The sequence below is a fragment of the Erinaceus europaeus genome, chromosome 5 (assembly GCF_950295315.1).
Source record: "Erinaceus europaeus chromosome 5, mEriEur2.1, whole genome shotgun sequence".
Classification (NCBI taxonomy): domain Eukaryota; kingdom Metazoa; phylum Chordata; class Mammalia; order Eulipotyphla; family Erinaceidae; genus Erinaceus; species Erinaceus europaeus.
The window spans coordinates 14,795,432-14,815,890 of record NC_080166.1 but is presented as its reverse complement, the minus strand read 5'-3'; the positions used below and the strand labels follow the sequence as shown (position 1 = coordinate 14,815,890).

General features: G+C 42.6%; 1 long non-coding RNA gene across 1 annotated transcript in view; it reads right to left on the bottom strand.

The window, feature by feature from the left end:
* The window catches only part of LOC132538590 (uncharacterized), a 313,644-nt gene extending 293,884 nt beyond the window's left edge, over positions 1-19,760 (bottom strand). Inside the window, exon 1 of the long non-coding RNA XR_009549930.1 lies at positions 19,694-19,760. This is a non-coding gene — a long non-coding RNA (uncharacterized LOC132538590). The remainder of the gene's footprint in view (positions 1-19,693) is intronic.
* Positions 19,761-20,459: the final 699 nt, after the last annotated feature.

Here is a 20,459-nt window from a genome sequence, read left to right as displayed (position 1 = left end):
CTGCATCTTCTCACTCTCCGCCATCTCCATCATCTCCTTCTCCCTCTTCTGCATCTTCTGCCACCCCACCACTCCATCATCTCCTTCTCTTCTGCTGCATCTTTAGCCTTCTTACTGTCTGCATCATCTCCTTCTCCCTAATCTGCATCTTCTGCCCCCACACCACCGGCATCATCTACCTCTCCCTTTTCTGTGTCCCAAAATGGGAACTTCATTAGCAACCACTAGGCCTCATCCTATGTCCTTGTTGGTTCCTGCACACCTGGTTGGTTCCTTTGCCTGCCTTTTCTTTCTCGAAGCTTCACCAGCTCTGTGCCGTCCAGGTTTGTCTCCTGCCTCACTGGCAGGTGACAAGAGACATTTCAATATGTTCATAGATCTATTTGGGTCTTTTTCTTTTTCTTTCTTTTTACTTATTATTATTATTATTTTTTTACTAGAGCGCGACTCAGCTGTGCTTTGTGGTGGTGCTGGGGATTGAACCTGGAAGTCTGTAACATCAAGCATGAGAGTCTGTTTATATAGTCATGATGCTATCTACCCTTGTCTAACTCTATTTGTTAAAATTCCTTATTACTGGGTAGAGACAGTGTGAAATTGGGAAGGCAAGGGGGAGATCGAAGGGAAGGCCTCGTGGTTGATATTGAGGTTCACATTTCTGCAAGTGTCCGAGCCTTGAGTATGTTCCTAGGAGCAGAGTGGAGCCCGATAGCTGACTGTGCATGCTTCTTCTGTGACACTGTAGACCCACATACCTCACACCAAGGAAGTTTCCCTCTTTCTCATCCAACCTCATTCTCTCTTCCTCTCTCTCTCTCTCTCTCTCTTTATATTTTTTAAACTGTTTATTTAAAAAATTATTTATTTGAGGTCTCGGCCCATCAAGTCTGTATGGGAATCTCAGGCCTCCACAGCTAGGGCCCCAGCTGATGGGGTGGCCCGACAGAAACTAAAGAGTCATCACTCATGTTTGCCAGTCTCTTGCCCATATTCAGCTTTTGCACTCCTTGCTTTTTAATAAGGTTAGCTTTGGAGTGACTGAGGGAAGTGTAGATGGAAGGAGGTGAGGAGGGTATCTCGGTCTAAATAGCAACTTTCATTAGGCACTTTATGTTGTCTTTTTAGGACTTTCTACTTGCTAGCTTCATTAATTGACTCACTGCAGACTATTGTGCAATTTTACTTCACGGATAGGTTTTGCCCTCATTTATGGACACGTGTTCATATGCCCTATATCATGGGACCTGTCACTGGTCATCTCCATAAGGAACAACACAATAGACACCGTGGTGAACCCACATAGGACCTTGCCCTCAATGAGGATCAACAGTTGTAGAGCATGTTCCATTCTCTGAAGGGAGTTGGACAACATACTCTATGCTAGACACCTGCGGAAGATAGGTCCTGATATGGGGCAGCTTGGAACGTTCCTACTGATGACCACAGGATGTGAGCTCAGACCTAAAGGCTTGCAATGGTCTCACAGGCTCCTAAGGTGAATATGGGCACCAGGACAAATTGGTGGGGTCTACATCAACAATATAGACAGAGCTTTCCCATATTCGGGAGGTAAAAGCTTCCCTGATCCAGCTTTCTGGATACTTATCCAGGCATGACATTATCTCCCTGGCAATCATTGGGTCCACCTGCATATAAAAGGTTAGGATAAAAACTAGTGTAGTAAGATGTCGTTTGGAAGATAGCTAAAATAACAATACTAGCAATCTGCAAAACGGAGATGCCGACAGTCATGGCGTGATGCTGAAAGCCGTGATAAAGAAGACTTAGAAGAGGGAGCGGGAGATGATGGAGACAGTGGGGAGGCATGAGATCCAGAGAGAGAAAAAAGAAGATGATGGAGATGGGGGAGACTGAGAAGATGAAGCAGAGGGAGAAGGAGATGATGAAGATGGTGGAAGGTGGAAGTTACAGAAATTGGAGAAGGGGATGGAGATGACGGAGAGTGAGAAGATGCAGAAGAGGGCGAAGGAGATGATGTAGAGTGCGGAGAGTGAGAAGATGCAGAGGAAGCAGCAGGAGATGATGGAGATGGTGGAGAGTGAGAAGATGCAGAAGAAGGAGATGATGGAGATGGTGGTGGGTGAGAAGATGCAGAAGATGGAGAAGGAGATGATGGAGATGGTGGTGGGTGAGAAGATGCAGAAGAGGGAGAAGGAGATGATGGAGATGGCGGAGAGTGAGAAGATGCAGAAGAGAGAGATGGTGATGATGGAGATGACGGTGGGTGAGAAGATGGAGAAGGGGGAGAAGGTGATGATGAAGATGGCGGAGTGTGAGAAGATGGAGAAGGATGAGAAGGTGATGATGAAGATGGCGGAGTGTGAGAAGATGCAGAGGAGGGAGAGGGAGATGATGGAGATGGCGGGGAGTGAGAGGATGCAGAAGAGGGAGACGGAGACGATGGAGATGGCGGAGAGTGAGATGATGCAGTTCTCCCTCTTCTGCGTCTTCTCCATCCCTGCCATCTCCATCACCTTCTTCTTCTCCCTCCACTGCATCTTCTCACTCTCCGCCATCTCCATCATCTCCTTCTCCCTCTTCTGCATCTTCTACCACCCCACCACTCCATCATCTCCTTCTCTTCTGCTGCATCTTTAGCCTTCTTACTGTCTGCATCATCTCCTTCTCCCTAATCTGCATCTTCTGCCCCCACACCACCGGCATCATCTACCTCTCCCTTTTCTGTGTCCCAAAATGGGAACTTCATTAGCAACCACTAGGCCTCATCCTATGTCCTTGTTGGTTCTTGCACACCTGGTTGGTTCCTTTGCCTGCCTTTTCTTTCTCGAAGCTTCACCAGCTCTGTGCCGTCCAGGTTTGTCTCCTGCCTCACTGGCAGGTGACAAGAGATATTTCAATATGTTCATAGATCTATTTGGGTCTTTTTCTTTTTCTTTCTTTTTACTTATTATTATTATTTTTTTACTAGAGCGCGACTCAGCTGTGCTTTGTGGTGGTGCTGGGGATTGAACCTGGAAGTCTGTAACCTCAAGCATGAGAGTCTGTTTATATAGTCATGATGCTATCTACCCTTGTCTAACTCTATTTGTTAAAATTCCTATTACTGGGTAGAGACAGTGTGAAATTGGGAAGGCAAGGGGGAGATCGAAGGGAAGGCTTCGTGGTTGATATTGAGGTTCACATTTCTGCAAGTGTCTGAGCCTTGAGTATGTTCCTAGGAGCAGAGTGGAGCCCGAAAGCTGAATGTGCATGCTTCTTCTGTGACACTGTAGACCCACATACCTCACACCAAGGAAGTTTCCCTCTTTCTCATCCAAACTCATTCTCTCTTCCTCTCTCTCTCTCTCTTTATATTTTTTAAACTGTTTATTTAAAAAGTTATTTATTTGAGGTCTCGGCCCATCAAGTCTGTATGGGAATCTCAGGCCTCCACAGCTAGGGCCCCAGCTGATGGGGTGGCCCGACAGAAACTAAAGAGTCATCACTCATGTTTGCCAGTCTCTTTCCCGTATTCAGCTTTTGCACTCCTTGCTTTTTAATAAGGTTATCTTTAGAGTGACTGAGGGAAGTGTAGATGGAAGGAGGTGAGGAGGGTGTCTCGGTCTAAATAGCAACTTTCATTAGGCACTTTATGTTGTCTTTTTAGGACTTTCTACTTGCTAGCTTCATTAAATGACTCACTGCAGACTATTGTGCAATTTTACTTCACGGATATGTTTTGCCCTCATTTATGGACACGTGTTCATATGCCCTATCTCATGGGACCTGTCACTGGTCATCTCCATAAGGAACAACACAATAGACACCGTGGTGAACCCACATAGGACCTTGCCCTCAATGAGGATCAACAGTTGTAGAGCATGTTCCATTCTCTGAAGGGAGTTGTACAACGTACTCTAAGCTATACACCTGCGGAAGATAGGTCCTGATATGGGGCATCTTGGAACGTTCCTACTGATGATCACAGGAAGTGAGCTCAGACCTAAAGGCATGCAATGGTCTCACAGGCTCCTAAGGTGAATATGGGCACCAGGACAAATTGATGGGGTCTACATCAACAATATAGACACAGCTTTCCCATATTCGGGAGGTAAAAGCTTCCCTGATCCAGCTTTCTGGATACTTATCCAGGCATGACATTATCTCCCTGACAATCATTGGGTCCACCTGCATATAAAAGGTTAGGATAAAAACTAGTGTAGTAAGATGTCGTTTGGAAGATAGCTAAAATAACAATACTAGCTATCTGCAAAATGGAGATGCCGACAGTCATGGCGTGATGCTGAAAGCCGTGATAAAGAAGACTTAGAAGAGGGAGCGGGAGATGATGGAGACAGTGGGGAGGCATGAGATCCAGAGAGAGAAAAAAGAAGATGATGGAGATGGGGGAGACTGAGAAGATGAAGCAGAGGGAGAAGGAGATGATGAAGATGGTGGAAGGTGGAAGTTACAAAAATTGGAGAAGGGGATGGAGATGGCGGAGAGTGAGATGATGCCGTTCTCCCTCTTCTGCGTCTTCTCCATCCCTGCCATCTCCATCACCTTCTTCTTCTCCCTCCACTGCATCTTCTCACTCTCCGCCATCTCCATCATCTCCTTCTCCCTCTTCTGCATCTTCTGCCACCCCACCACTCCATCATCTCCTTCTCTTCTGCTGCATCTTTAGCCTTCTTACTGTCTGCATCATCTCCTTCTCCCTAATCTGCATCTTCTGCCCCCACACCACCGGCATCATCTACCTCTCCCTTTTCTGTGTCCCAAAATGGGAACTTCATTAGCAACCACCAGGCCTCATCCTATGTCCTTGTTGGTTCCTGCACACCTGGTTGGTTCCTTTGCCTGCCTTTTCTTTCTCGAAGCTTCACCAGCTCTGTGCCGTCCAGGTTTGTCTCCTGCCTCACTGGCAGGTGACAAGAGATATTTCAATATGTTCATAGATCTATTTGGGTCTTTTTCTTTTTCTTTCTTTTTACTTATTATTATTATTATTTTTTTACTAGAGCGCGACTCAGTTGTGCTTTGTGGTGGTGCTGGGGATTGAACCTGGAAGTCTGTAACCTCAAGCATGAGAGTCTGTTTATATAGTCATGATGCTATCTACCCTTGTCTAACTCTATTTGTTAAAATTCCTATTACTGGGTAGAGACAGTGTGAAATTGGGAAGGCAAGGGGGAGATCGAAGGGAAGGCCTCGTGGTTGATATTGAGGTTCACATTTCTGCAAGTGTCTGAGCCTTGAGTATGTTCCTAGGAGCAGAGTGGAGCCCGAAAGCTGAATGTGCATGCTTCTTCTGTGACACTGTAGACCCACATACCTCACACCAAGGAAGTTTCCCTCTTTCTCATCCAACCTCATTCTCTTTTCCTCTCTCTCTCTCTCTCTCTCTCTCTCTTTATATTTTTTAAACTGTTTATTTAAAAAATTATTTATTTGAGGTCTCGGCCCATCAAGTCTGTATGGGAATCTCAGGCCTCCACAGCTAGGTCCCCAGCTGACGGGGTGGCCCGACAGAAACTAAAGAGTCATCACTCATGTTTGCCAGTCTCTTGCCCGTATTCAGCTTTTGCACTCCTTGCTTTTTAATAAGGATAGCTTTGGAGTGACTGAGGGAAGTGTAGATGGAAGGAGGTGAGGAGGGTATCTCGGTCTAAATAGCAACTTTCATTAGGCACTTTATGTTGTCTTTTTAGGACTTTCTATTTGCTAGCTTCATTAATTGACTCACTGCAGACTATTGTGCAATTTTACTTCACGGATATGTTTTGCCCTCATTTATGGACACGTGTTCATATGCCCTATATCATGGGACCTGTCACTGGTCATCTCCATAAGGAACAACACAATAGACACCGTGGTGAACCCACATAGGACCTTGCCCTCAATGAGGATCAACAGTTGTAGAGCATGTTCCATTCTCTGAAGGGAGTTGGACAACATACTCTATGCTAGACACCTGCGGAAGATAGGTCCTGATATGGGGCATCTTGGAACGTTCCTACTGATGACCACAGCAAGTGAGCTCAGACCTAAAGGGATGCAATGGTCTCACAGGCTCCTAAGGTGAATATGGGCACCAGGACAAATTGATGGGGTCTACATCAACAATATAGACAGAGCTTTCCCATATTCGGGAGGTAAAAGCTTCCCTGATCCAGCTTTCTGGATACTTATCCAGGCATGACATTATCTCCCTGACAATCATTGGGTCCACCTGCATATAAAAGGTTAGGATAAAAACTAGTGTAGTAAGATGTCGTTTGGAAGATAGCTAAAATAACAATACTAGCAATCTGCAAAACGGAGATGCCGACAGTCATGGCGTGATGCTGAAAGCCGTGATAAAGAAGACTTAGAAGAGGGAGCGGGAGATGATGGAGACAGTGGGGAGGCATGAGATCCAGAGAGAGAAAAAAGAAGATGATGGAGATGGGGGAGACTGAGAAGATGAAGCAGAGGGAGAAGGAGATGATGAAGATGGTGGAAGGTGGAAGTTACAGAAATTGGAGAAGGGGATGGAGATGACGGAGAGTGAGAAGATGCAGAAGAGGGCGAAGGAGATGATGTAGAGTGCAGAGAGTGAGAAGATACAGAGGAAGCAGCAGGAGATGATGGAGATGGTGGAGAGTGAGAAGATGCAGAAGAGGGCGAAGGAGATGGCGGAGATGGTGGAGAGTGAGATGATGCAGAAGAAGGAGATGATGGAGATGGTGGTGGGTGAGAAGATGCAGAAGAGGGAGAAGGAGATGATGGAGATGGCGGAGAGTGAGAAGATGCAGAAGAGAGAGATGGTGATGATGGAGATGACGGAGGGTGAGAAGATGGAGAAGGGGGAGAAGGTGATGATGGAGATGACGGTGGGTGAGAAGATGGAGAAGGGGGAGAAGGTGATGATGAAGATGGCGGAGTGTGAGAAGATGGAGAAGGATGAGAAGGTGATGATGAAGATGGCGGAGTGTGAGAAGATGCAGAGGAGGGAGAGGGAGATGATGGAGATGGCGGGGAGTGAGAGGATGCAGAAGAGGGAGACAGAGACGATGGAGATGGCGGAGAGTGAGATGATGCAGTTCTCCCTCTTCTGCGTCTTCTCCATCCCTGCCATCTCCATCACCTTCTTCTTCTCCCTCCACTGCATCTTCTCACTCTCTGCCATCTCCATCATCTCCTTCTCCCTCTTCTGCTTCTTCTGCCACCCCACCACTCCATCATCTCCTTCTCTTCTGCTGCATCTTTAGCCTTCTTACTGTCTGCATCATCTCCTTCTCCCTAATCTGCATCTTCTGCCCCCACACCACCGGCATCATCTACCTCTCCCTTTTCTGTGTCCCAAAATGGGAACTTCATTAGCAACCACTAGGCCTCATCCTATGTCCTTGTTGGTTCCTGCACACCTGGTTGGTTCCTTTGCCTGCCTTTTCTTTCTCGAAGCTTCACCAGCTCTGTGCCGTCCAGGTTTGTCTCCTGCCTCACTGGCAGGTGACAAGAGACATTTCAATATGTTCATAGATCTATTTGGGTCTTTTTCTTTTTCTTTCTTTTTACTTATTATTATTATTTTTTTACTAGAGCGCGACTCAGCTGTGCTTTGTGGTGGTGCTGGGGATTGAACCTGGAAGTCTGTAACCTCAAGCATGAGAGTCTGTTTATATAGTCATGATGCTATCTACCCTTGTCTAACTCTATTTGTTAAAATTCCTTATTACTGGGTAGAGACAGTGTGACATTGGGAAGGCAAGGGGGAGATCGAAGGGAAGGCCTCGTGGTTGATATTGAGGTTCACATTTCTGCAAGTGTCCAAGCCTTGAGTATGTTCCTAGGAGCAGAGTGGAGCCCGAAAGCTGACTGTGCATGCTTCTTCTGTGACACTGTAGACCCACATACCTCACACCAAGGAAGTTTCCCTCTTCCTCATCCAACCTCATTCTCTCTTTCTCTCTCTCTCTCTCTCTTTATATTTTTTAAACTGTTTATTTAAAAAATTATTTATTTGAGGTCTCGGCCCATCTAGTCTGTATGGGAATCTCAGGCCTCCACAGCTAGGGCCCCAGCTGATGGGGTGGCCCGACAGAAACTAAAGAGTCATCACTCATGTTTGCCAGTCTCTTGCCCGTATTCAGCTTTTGCACTCCTTGCTTTTTAATAAGGTTAGCTTTGGAGTGACTGAGGGAAGTGTAGATGGAAGGAGGTGAGGTGGGTATCTCGGTCTAAATAGCAACTTTCATTAGGCTCTTTATGTTGTCTTTTTAGGACTTTCTACTTGCTAGCTTCATTAAATGACTCACTGCAGACTATTGTGCAATTTTACTTCACGGATATGTTTTGCCCTCATTTATGGACACGTGTTCATATGCCCTATATCATGGCACCTGTCACTGGTCATCTCCATAAGGAACAACACAATAGACACCGTGGTGAACCCACATAGGACCTTGCCCTCAATGAGGATCAACAGTTGTAGAGCATGTTCCATTCTCTGAAGGGAGTTGGACAACATACTCTATGCTACACACCTGCGGAAGATAGGTCCTGATATGGGGCGTCTTGGAACGTTCCTACTGATGACCACAGGATGTGAGCTCAGACCTAAAGGGTTGCAATGGTCTCACAGGCTCCTAAGGTGAATGTGCACCAGGACAAATTGATGGGGTCTACATCAACAATATATACACAGCTTTCCCATATTCGGGAGGTAAAAGCTTCCCTGATTCAGCTCTCTGGATACTTATCCAGGCATGACATTATCTCCCTGACAATCATTGGGTCCACCTGCATATAAAAGGTTAGGATAAAAACTAGTGTAGTAAGATGTCTTTTGGAAGATAGCTAAAATAAAAAAATAAATAAATAAATAAAAAATAAAATAAAAATAATCTTGCTGGTGATGTTAATATTTTACAGGTTCATAAAATTGAAGGACTATAGTTCCACACTTCATGACCACCACAGTTCTGTGGCCTCAAGCCCACCTCCAAAACCACCATAATTTTCACAAAGATCTTAGCTATAGCTTTCCTTGTTTTTAAATCTTTTTTAAAATTTATTTATTTATTAATGAGAAAGATAGGAGGAGAGAGAAAGAGCCAGACATCACTCTGGTACATGTCCTTCCAGGGATTGAACTGGGGAGCTCATGCTTGAGAATCCAATTCTTTATCCACTGCACCACCACCCAGACCACTCACTTGTTTATCTTATCCAATTCATGTTCTTTTATTTTTTATCTTTTCAATTATTTTTATTTATTGTATAGAGACAGCCAGAAATTGAGAGAGAAGGCGGTGACAGAGAGGGAGAGAGACAAAGAGACACCTACCAGCCCTAGTTCACCACTTGCAAAGCTTTCCCCTGCAGGTAGGGACTGGGGGCTCAATCCTGGGTCCTTGCACATTGTAACATGTGCACTCAACCAGTTGCACCACCACCTGGCCCCATTCACATGTTCTTAAAACAGCATATATGAATGAAATCATACCAAATTTGTTTTTCAGAGAAATGCAGGTTATTTAGTGACAGATATAAATTATAGCCATAAGAGTCTTTGAACACGAAGGACAAAACTCCTTGGCTGGGCAGGGGTAGATAGCATAATGGTTATGCAAAGAGACTCTTGTGCCTGAGGCTCTGACGGCCCAGGTTCAATACCCCGAGCCACCATATGCCAGAGCTGAGCAGTGCTCTGGTTAAAAATAAATAAATAATAATTTCCCTGTGTGTCAACAACTATACTCTAAACCATAAGCCCCCAATAAAATGATAAAAACAAATAAGTAAATATCTTCCATAAGAGGACTGGGTGATAGTATACCCAGTTGGACACATATGTCATCATGCACAAATACCTGGGTATCTCTGTCTCTCTTTTTTTTAAAAAAAATATCCTTCTCCCCTCTTAATTTTCCTCTGTCAGATCAAGTAAAAAAAAAATGGAAGAAAATAAATTGGCCACTGGGAACAGTGGACTTGTTGTGCAAACACCAAGCATCAATGAGAACTCTGGTGGCAAAAGACACACACGCACACGGACACGTGCACACACACACATGCACATACACACAGAACTTCAAGGAGAAAATGGGGTTAGAGCAGTTTGGGAAAGGGTGCAGTGGGAGGGCTGGACTCATAAACATGAGGTCCTGAGTTCCATTCTTGTCACTGCATGTACCAGAGTGATACATCTGTCACTCTATCACCTACGGTGCAGAACTATTTCAAAGATCAACTTTTTGACTTTTTTGAAGATAAATTCCACTTGAGTCTATAGACTGTCTTTCTGGCCATGAAGATTTAACCTAGAAAGTATGCTGGTTTGTACGGCATTTTGCAAACATTTTTTGTTTTCCAATCTAGATTAAATGTAAATCACCAGGACATATATGGTGGATCTTTTATGATGCTGAGTCCTCAGGAAACTCCCAGGATCCAATTAGCTGCTCATCAAACAGGTTAACCATGTAGACCTAGTCGAGCATTATATCAAAATCAACAGGCAGGGAATTATAAAAAGAAACAATAAAACAAAATTCACCAAATTCATATAAAGGCTAAAATCTTTCGTTATAGGTCTACACTATTATAAATATTATCAACTAGCATACATCATTAATAAGGCAGTCACTAATAGTTTTTAAAGATTGTTGTTTATTGATTTTATGAGAAACAGAGAGATCAAAGCATGGTTCAGCTCAGGTATATGGTGGTGTCAGGGATTAGATTTGAGACCTCTGGATTATCTTCCTAATTTAGAAACTAATGGTTTTATAAATATGGGTAAAGGTCATGATTTAACACTTCAGAGAAAAGAAATGTAAATGTTTGGTACTTAGCCTCAACATAAGAGACTTGTGAGCAAAATCTATAATAGCCTATCATATCTCAAAATTATGTGACAGAATAAGTGGGAAAGGGCTTGAGAAAGAGGCTCATAATTTGTTATTATTGGTGACATAGCTTTAATTCAACCTCTATAAAAGTGATCACTACTAGAATTTAATACGTGGGGGCCAGATGGTGGTGCACCTGGTTGTGCAAGACTCAAGGACCAGGGTTCAAGCCCTAGTACCTGCCTACAGGGGGCCAGCTTCACAAGCCTTGAATCAATGCTGCAGGTCTCTCTTTCTCTTTTTTTTCTCTCTCTCCTTCTCCACCTCCCTTCTCAATTTCTTTCTGTCTCTACCCAAAAATAAATAAATAAATATAATTTTTTTTTTGTCTCCAGGGTTATTGCTGGGGCTTGGTGCTGTTGCCTGCACCATGAATCCACTGCTCCTGGAGACGTTTTTTGCCCCCCCTTTTGTTGCCCTTGTTGTTTTATTGTTGTTGTGGTTATTATTGTTGTTGTTATTGATATCATTGATGTTGGATAGGACAGAGATAAATCGAGAGAGGAGGTGAAGATAGAAAGGGGGAGAGAAAGATAAGACACCTGCAGACCTGTTTCACCACTTGTGAATCGACCCCCCTGCAGGTGGGCATCTGGGGCTTGAACCGGGATCTCTACTCGGGTCATTGTGCTTCATGCCATGTGTGCTTAATCCCATGCACTGCTGCCCGACTCCCAATAAATATGATTTTTTATAAAAAGAATTTAATATGTGTATACCTTTTGCCCTAGCAACTCTTCACAGAGGATTTTTTATTTTTATTATATTTATTAGACAGAGAGACACCTGCAACAGTGCTTTGCCACTTGCAAGCTTTTCCCCTACAGGTGGGGACCAGGGGCTTAAAACCGGGTCCTTGTGCATTGTAACATGTGTGTTCAAGCAGGAGTACCATCGCTTGTGCACCCCCCCCAACACACACACACACACACACACACACACACACACACACACACACAGAAGGTTTTTGTCTTGTGGATATACTTCAGGTTATGTTTGACACAATACATGAGACTATTAATTATAAAAATCTTCTATCATTGCTTGAGATTAAAGCAAGTGAAATATCCTTGAAGAAGAAGATGGTGAAATAAGGGGGGGAAGAGAAACCTATAAAAGGGGGGGGAGAAAAAGGCAGCCTTACTCCACCCCACCCCACCCCCGCCTCTGAGCAGGGACTTGGTCTATTACATTTGCACTTGTGGCTTTAGGCATAATAGTAATGTGCTTAGAGCATGTGTTCTATAGATGACTTAAATAAATCACCCATTATTCCTGGAGAGCTGTCTACAGCCACGATTGGCTTCTCTTGCTGACCTGAAAAGACTTGGGGAACAAGAATTCCCTTTTCCTAATCTTTGCTCCTCTGCAGGCAATCATGCTGCTCACATTCTAAATGTCTCAGTCCATATATTCAGATAAACCTCAATATGTTCATCACAAACAAGAGGTTTGTTTATACAGTACTGACCAACATGACTGAAACATAACGGTTAGTTGTGACTTGTGTAATTATGGGAAATGTGTCCTTTCAGACCACGAGTTGTCTGCACTTAATAGCATGCATTGCTTCTGTTAGGATTTTTGTCTGCAAGAACCTGATCCATTCAGTCATGGCCTCCCAAGGAGAGTGAGTACCTCTCTGTAGTCTTAGTGTCCACTCTTAGAGTGCACGGGGTTAAGCACACATGGCATGAAGCACAATGACCCGAGTAAAGATCCCAGTTCAAGCCCCAGATGCCCACCTGCAGGGGGGTCGATTCACAAGCGGTGAAACAGGTCTGCAGGTGTCTATCTTTCTCTCCCCCTCTCTATCTTCACCTCCTCTCTCAATTTATCTCTGTCTTATCCAACACCAATGATATCAATAACAACAACAATAATAGTGTCCACAGTCTAGATGAAATCATTCACAGAACAACTCAGCTACCCTTGCTGCCATTGTCTGCTCATCAAGCCTGTGCATTATTTATTTGCTGGCTGATGGAAGTAGGAAATCCTCTCCTCTTCCCCATGGACGTTTTCTTAGCCCTGAAAAATTGTGACTGAAACTCTTTATGTAGGACTCCATACATTATTTACAACACTGGTAGGATATGTGTTAATTGGAAGCACCAACATTCATTTTTCATGGTAGATATAACTTAATTTCTTTGATATCTGATAAAGACTCTTTTGTCTAGACAGGGATTTGGAACCTTTCTTCCTTTCACATGATTTTGAGGGTAGATTGCTTTAGCTGTTGGTTGAGTTCATTCAAATGATGTCTAATATTTTATAGATACTAATGTACACACAATGGTCGCTTTTGTTCACCCAAATGTTAAAAATAGCATAGGTCTGTGAAGAATAATCTATAAATGCTAATCACTGTGGAGTTGCTTTGCTCTGGATTAAATTCTAAAGTCAACCAGTTGGCAAAAAATTACATGTATAATTAACCTTGACAATCACCCAGAGGAATACAGCATTCATTGTCTCTGAAACCCAACACAGCCGATCTCTTATCACATAACCACAGGTTACTATTTCACCAGCTCCACATCAAATGGAGTCACTGGCTTGTACTTCAGGGGCATTTTGTGTGAATAACCTATATCATTCAAACAAGAATCAGTGTATCGGTGGTGTGAGGTAGTCATTCCAGAGGATCTCATGATAAAACTCAACCTTGAATCCCAATTCATTCTCACTTAAGAGTGTATACTGTTTGATATGACATGGGTAGCACCACCATGATGCATTCTCTCAGATTCTCTCTCTCTCTCTCTTTCTTTACCTCTCCCTCTCTCACCCTCTCCCTTTCCTTTTCCCTCTCTCTTTCCTTTTCCCTCCCCCTGTCCTTTTCCCTCTCCTCTCCCTCACCCTCTCTCCCCCTCTTTCCATATATATATATGTGTGTGTGTGTGTGTACACATCAAATGTATACAAGTTATATTGATAGTGTAAAAAATATTCTCAATACTTCACCTAATCCAACTGAAATCAACAACACATCTGTCTACTCACCCCATTCCAACAGTTTGTCATTTCCGATCTTTTACGGGTCTGGTTTCTGTTCTTAAAGTTCTGAATTTTGTTTATTGTGGTCACATAAGATCAGTCCAACTGTATCAATCTTTCTGCACATTGTAATGGACATAGAAGAGATTATTTATGGCATTGCAGGTAGTTATATTTTTCAGGACACTTCTCAAACAGCTCATAGCATCCACTGGGGTTTACATCTGAGTGAAGTGTGCTGTATACTTGGACTGTGGAAGATGGGGGTTTCACTTACAGCTGGGGTTTCTTCTAAGAAAGTCTAAATTCTGTCTCTGAGGATATACTTTAACTTGCTCCCTAAGCCAGTGTCTGTTATAAATTTATAAAATTTAATCATGCATCTAGGTACACCTGGCTCTCATCTAAAGATCCACTGCAAATACGAGAGGACATGATTTTTTGTCTTCAAAATGAAAAGGAACATAAGGCTACATTTTCAGCAACCGTTTTTATAATGGGACTTTAAAATAAATTATAAATGGGACTTAAAAATGAACATAAATAAAATGATTTTAGGAACTCTCCGACAACTGAAATGGAGAGGAAGAGAAGATGACTACATTGCACTATCTCACTAAACCTCTCAACCATCTTGAAAATTATTTTAGATCCACTTGACATAGGAAGGAATTGATGTTCAAAGTTATTTAGCAGCTTGCCAAAGGCATCAGGGCTTCGAGCAGAAAGCTCTGCCAGCTTTTCACTATGCCAACTGGAATTGTTATTCCCAAGTTCCTGTCATCTCTTTGCTTTAGCCACAAAGGTGCCATTTGACAGACTAGCTTTAGAACTACTTTTCCTAAGGAAGTTAGGCAGTGTGCGGCGGCTTCTGGTTCCTTAAAAAGATTTTCCTAAGGTAACTGAGAATGCTAGAGAACTCCAGTCTCTAAAAATAACTGGAAATTTTAAGTAAAATGTTGAAGGAAACACACACAAGCTATCAACCCTCAGGCAAGGGACTGAACTCTGACAAATACTATATCCAGTGTTATCGACAGTGACGATGGTTATACTATGTTTTTCTCTTTTTGTTTGTTTTTTTTTTCCTTTTTTGTTTTCAAAAAATGCAGGAGTAGTCAGCTGAAAGATCAAGGAGAACAAAAGATAAAAGTAATGACTGGATTTTGGCAAGATGGCAATCATAGGGAAGCTTGACAAAAGAAGTGTCATAGGAATGGCAGAGATAAAAGTGTAATTAGCATCAGCTGGGCACAAAAGATCATGTGTGAAGTCAAACCACTTCTATGGAAAGCCATATAAGACATGAAGAAAGAAATGAAGAGGTAATTAGACTCTAATGTGAGGTCAAAAGACATGTTTTCAATAAGATGTATTCCAGGAGGAGGTCTCAAGGGCAGAGAGCATGTGTAACGTGTATGAAGCCCTGAGTTCTATCCGCACTATATAAAATGCAACAGTGGTGCTGTAATCTTTCTCAAAAAACACAGTGAATACTTTTTTTTTCTTTTTCTTTGCCACCAGGGTTATTGTTGGGGCTTGATGCCTGCATTGATGAGTCTGCTACTCCCGGAGGCCATTTCTTCCTCCCTTTTAAAAAATTTTTTCTTTATTTAATAGGACAGAGAAAAATTGAGAGAGGAGAAACAACAGTGAAGAGGGATTGCAAGTTATTGAAAAGATTAAAAATTTCTGGGGGGTGTTTGGGGGTTATCAGGTACATAAAAAATATCACAGTGAGGAAATGGGACCAAAAGGCTAGCTAGATATGTGGCAGGCCCCATGAATCCTTAAACTTAGTTCTCCAGCATTCAGGTACAACATGTTCAAGTCTTGGGAGAAATGGCATTGTGCAGTCCCTGGAGAAGATCAGACAGGAATGGCAACAACTGCAGAAAGCACAGAGAAAAAGAGCAAATTTCTACCAGGGGGTTGTTTAAGTCATCTTATACCCACAACCCTTTGTGAGTTCATGTCCTTTCTTATAGGTCATGACGTTAGCCATATGCTAATTATGCACATAGCCCATAACAGGTCGTAAAAAAAAAAAAAAAAACATAGTCCTAACAGCAAGTAGCACAGGCTTATGACAGGGATTCAAAAGGAGATGAAAGAGGGCTAGAAGACCTTCTAACGTCTGCAACCCACAGTGACCCTGGATCCATGCTCCCGAGGGATAGAGAATGGGAAAGCTATCAGGGGAGGGGGTGGGATATGGAGAATGGGTGGTGGGAATTGTGTGGAATTGTACCCCTCCTACCCTATGGTTTTGTTAATTAATACTTTCTTAAATAAAAAAAATAATTAAAAAAATTTTTTAAAAAGAGGGCTAGAAAAAATAGCTCAGCTTGCTCTGCCATATGCATGACCCCAAGCCCAGCCCCCACAGCACTAGAGGAAGCTTCCAGGTGAGGGTAGATAGCATAATGGTTAAGCAAAGAGACTCCTATGCCTGAGGCTCCAAACTGCCAGGTCCAATCCCTCACTCTCTGGTTAAAAAAAAAAAAAAGGCAACTTCAGTGTTGTATTGTCTTTTTCTCCATCTCTCTTGATATATCTGAAAAATTTGACTCAGAGCAGTGAAACCCAGGTGAGGATAAGGAAAAATAAAGGAAATAAGAGAGAAGAAACTGTGAAATAACTCAAAAGTGACAACCAGTACGTCATTCCAAAGTGCATCAGATCAGTCATTCCCTTCTAGACTCTTCCCAGGAGTTACACAAAGGACATTTATCCTCATCTGGTAATATGCAAACTACACTGAACCTCTAAGGATAAGAGATTTATATTCACTGTAAATGAGGACAAGGGTATTATCAACAGTATGTGTAGACACTATGTGTGTAAACCTATATAAGTTTCATTGGTTTGTTTTTTTGTTCTTTATTTGTTTTATTTATTTATTTTCCCTTTTGGTGCCCTTGTTATTATTGTAGTTATTATTGTTGTTGTTATTGATGCCATTGTTGTTAGGTAGGACAGAGAGAAATGGAGAGAGGAGGGGAAGACAGAGAGGGGGAGAGAAAGATAGACACCTGCAGACCTGCTTCACCGCCTGTGAAGCGACTTCCCTGCAGGTGGAAAGCTGGGGGCTCGAACAGGGATCCTTACCCCAGTCCATGAGCTTTGCATTACCTGTGCTTAACCTGCTGTGCTATGGCCCGACTCCCAAGATAAGTGTCACTGGTAAATTTCAAACACCTGTTATATTCTAGTGGCCCCTGACCTGATGCCAGAGGAGGGCTTTGTCAAGACACGATGTGCATCACCATGACTAGGCACTGAACAAACTTATCTTGTGGATATAAAATGGCATTCAATACCTTCTCTGCCTCACTCTCTCTCTGTCTCTCTCTCTCCCCCTCCCTCCCTCCCTTCTTCCTCTCTCCCTCCCCCCACCTCTAGAACATTACTCAGCTTTGGCTTATGATGGTGCTTAGCACTGAACCTGGGATTATGGCTTCTCAGATAGCAAAGTCTTTTTGCATAACAACTATATCTCCCCAACCCTTGACTAGTTCTTGATACTGAGAAAATATCATTTGTTCCCTCTCTCCTCTTCCTATACTTACTAGTTCTTTCTTCATGCTCTATTCCTGCTACCCCAAGCCATTTTTATTTGACTGTCACATGGGAAATTATCTTAACCCTGGGTAACAAGTTTAGAAGTTCCCTGCAATCTGATTTCACAGTTTGTGTTCACTTAAAGTTATTCCCATATGGACTTCTTAAAAGATCATGCAAATAGGAACCAAGGGGTCACTTTGAAGACCCGGCTCTGGTTTAACATCTTTCTTAAAAGCCTGGAAGAATGTGAAAATGTCACCGTAATGAAATCTGATGCTAAATTGAGAGTTACTGCAATGAAAGAGGAATAAATTGAGGAGAAAACCACAGAGTAACTGAAAATTCAACTTGGCAAGTTACAGTCTGATATAGCCAAGAACCAGGAAAGAATTCAAAACATGGGCTGCCAATGGGTGAGTGAAGCCAGTCAAATATTAATGTCCCCAAGGGCCTGAGGGTAGTGGCAAAGTTAATCATGCATGTCTGCAGAACTGAGATAGGCTAGAAAAATGATCAATTCTCTTCTGTACAGCAAGGAAAGAAGGAAAATGGAAAGGATGGGTGTGATGACATCTAGCATTCAATATTGTGTTACTGCTTGCAAACTCCCTCAATTATAGAGACGTTGAGGGCATATATCAAGGGAAGCATTGAAGACTGACATTGAGAAAAACAATGGGAATGGAGGAAGAAAGAAAATAAATATGAACTGGTTAAAGTAACAGCAGTTTAAGATCACAGAAACCAGGGCAACTGAATAGGTAATAACTTTCCAGTCAGGCTGGTTTTGAGAGCCCATCCCACTTGATCACTTGGCTGTCTAACCTTGGGCAAGATGCTTGATATCTCAGTTTCCTCTCAGAACAAATGAAGGAGTTGGAATATTAATCACTGGAATTGCTTGAGGGGTGTATGAGTGTGTAAATGCATGTTAGTAAAGTCATGTGTCCCTTGGAATATACCTAAAATAGACGTCCTAGTTTTTCCAAAATGGAGACCCCAAATTGCATCTGCTATATTCTTGCCTTTAGGTTCCTGATTATTAAGCAATTTGTTCTGCTTTATATTTTAATGATTTTCATCCACCAGGTTCCTAATGTTACCATGATGCTAACCTGACTTCCCCGGGCTGATATATTGGACCTCACCAATATACCCTGGAACCCCACCCCATCAGAGCTTTGTTCCACTTGGGAAAGACAGAAACAGGCTGGGGTTATGGATCCACCTACCAACACCCATGTCCAGTGGAGAAGCAATTACAGAAGCCAGACTTTCCACCTTCTGCATCCCATAATGATCCTGGATCCATACTCCCAGAGGCATAAAGAACAGGAAAGCTTTCAAGGGAGGGGATGGGATACAAAATTCTAGTGGTAGGAATGGTGTGGAATTGTACCCCTCTTATTCCATAGTCTTGTCAATATTTTTATTTTATAAATAAATAAAAAGAAAAATAGAATAATAGAATAGAATAAAAATAGAATAATAGAATAGAATAAAATAAGTAGAGAGAAAGGAAAAAAAAAAAGAATAGGAAAGTTACCAATGAAGGAGGTGGGATACAGAACTCTGGTAGTGGGAGTTGTAGTTATCCTACAATCTTGTCAATAATTAAAGCAGTAAAAAAAAAAATCAGTTGATTCCTTGATAAATAAACTCTTAATAAGTACTAACTACAAATAATGCATACAGTTGGGCTTCTCAGGGGGTAATGTATACATACGTTTGTCAAAAAATTTGCCCTCTGTTAGTCAATGACTTTTGAGTGAGAATTTGTTTCCACATGAATCAGATTTCCCACCCACCCAACAACTCATCAGCCTCAATGCTAAAGGAGTACTCACTTTAAGTGGTTCACTGTCCCCCAACCAATGCTTTTTCACCACAGAATTCTACCATCTGTTCTCCATCTCTTGCTAATCAGAACAGCACTATTAGGCAGTCCTGGATCTAGTGAGTTTTGAAACCAAGAGGATATGGAATGGGAGCCAGATGGTAAATTTGAGCATATCTAGGACAATCACTTTATTTAGCTACAAGAACAAACATAATGAAATGGTCGACACTTCCTTCTATATGGGGCTTCCCTGCCCAGACATCTCCTTGAACTTTCGTAGATGACAAAAAATTTCCATCTACCCTTCAGGCAGAGCTGTCTTCTCAAAGTATGGATTATTAAGAAATGTGTATATTTTAGTTGATCTACTTAAAAAAAAATCTCAGTGGCTATGAGGCTGTTACTGTTGATTTTATTTTTTAACTTTTTAAATTAAAATTTTTTTTATTTAAAAAAGGAGACATTAACAAAACCATAGGATAAGAGGGGTACAACTCCACACAATTCCCACCACCAGATCTCCATATCCCATCCCCTCCCCTGATAGCTTTCCTATTCTTTATCCCTTCAGGAATATGAACCCAAGGTCATTGTGGGATGCAGAAGGTGGAAGGTCTGGCTTCTGTAATTGCTTCTGAACATGAGCGTTGACTGGTGGATCCATGCTCCCAGCCTGACTCTCTCTTTCCCTAGTAGGGTGGGGCCCTGGGGAAGTGGAGCTCCAGGACACATTGGTGGGGTCGCCTTCAGGGAAGTCTGGTCAGCATCATGCTAGCATCTGGAACCTTGTGGCTGAAAAGAGAGTTAACATACAAAGCCAAACAAATTGTTGAACAGTCATGGACCTAAAGTCTGGAATAGTGCAGGTGAAGTGCTGGGGGGGGGGGTGTGTTTCTCCATTTTGTAGATAGCTAGTAGGCATATTTTAGTTATATTTCAAAGGGCCTGTAGCTATACTAGTTTTTTTTTTTCTCTGAGCCTGAAATCTGATATGCAGGTGGACAAAGTTATTTTCTGGGGAGGTGATGTCATGGCTGGAAAAGGGAGAGAAAGCTGGACCAGGGAAGAGAGTAGCTCCCTAATATGGGGGGTTATAAATATTGTTGACTGTAAACCCCATTAATTTGATTTGATCTGGGGCCCATATTTAGCTTAGGAGCCTATGTGACCTCTGCATCCCTGTAGATCTG